The sequence below is a fragment of the Meleagris gallopavo genome, unplaced genomic scaffold, assembly GCF_000146605.3.
Source record: "Meleagris gallopavo isolate NT-WF06-2002-E0010 breed Aviagen turkey brand Nicholas breeding stock unplaced genomic scaffold, Turkey_5.1 ChrUn_random_7180001936214, whole genome shotgun sequence".
In the NCBI taxonomy this organism is placed as follows: domain Eukaryota; kingdom Metazoa; phylum Chordata; class Aves; order Galliformes; family Phasianidae; genus Meleagris; species Meleagris gallopavo.
In genome coordinates this window covers 1-658 of record NW_011198184.1, presented here as the reverse complement: position 1 = coordinate 658, position 658 = coordinate 1, and the positions used below count along the sequence as shown (strand labels likewise).

Sequence of the window (658 nt, the reverse complement as noted above, 5' to 3'; positions counted from 1 at the left end):
TCGAGACAACATCCTGTTCTTTGCAGAAATGGCCATTCTGGGGATCCAAATCCCATACAGGTTGGTGTCCTTCTGCCCAGTTCGGCTGACAGTAAGGCTGTCGTGCAGAGCCTGCCCAGGGACAGCCTTGGCAGGCCTGGCCCTTGGATGTTCTATGAGCACGTGCCCTAGCTTCACAGAGAACCTGGAAGTAGAGTTGGGGTGGATATGTTTGGATAACCTTGGATCTTATGCTGGGGACACTGGGGGCTCATTCCTTCCCCTCCCTTCTCTTGTAGAAGACCAGGATGGGTAGACGACGACACGTACGAAGCACTTCTCCACAGGCACAGCCGCTGCGATGCCAGCGAATGCCTTTACCATGGAGGCAGAGAGCAGGCAGAGAGGCGTGGGTGAGTTACTGCAGCAGCTCTCTGCGGCTCTGTGGCAGACCTCAGCCTCACCACAGGCTGGCGGAGCAAGTCCTGAGCACCAGAGATGTGCTGTGCCGGGCACTCCCTGGCTTGGCTCACTTGGTCCTCACGGCCACAACCGCTTTGCTTTCCCAGGCCCTGGCAGCTGCTCCTGTGCAGCTCCTGCGCTGCTGAGGGCACCCCACCGACAGTGCTCCCACTTGAGTAACACCACGGCCACGTGGGAGTGCGACGGCTGTGCTGGC

General features: G+C 59.3%; 1 long non-coding RNA gene across 1 annotated transcript; it reads left to right on the top strand.

Annotated features, from left to right (window-relative positions):
- LOC116217752 lies at nucleotides 1–595 on the top strand. Its single transcript, XR_004162467.1, has 3 exons — nucleotides 1–60; nucleotides 279–392; nucleotides 549–595. It is a non-coding gene; the product is annotated as an uncharacterized LOC116217752 (long non-coding RNA).
- Nucleotides 596–658: the final 63 nt, after the last annotated feature.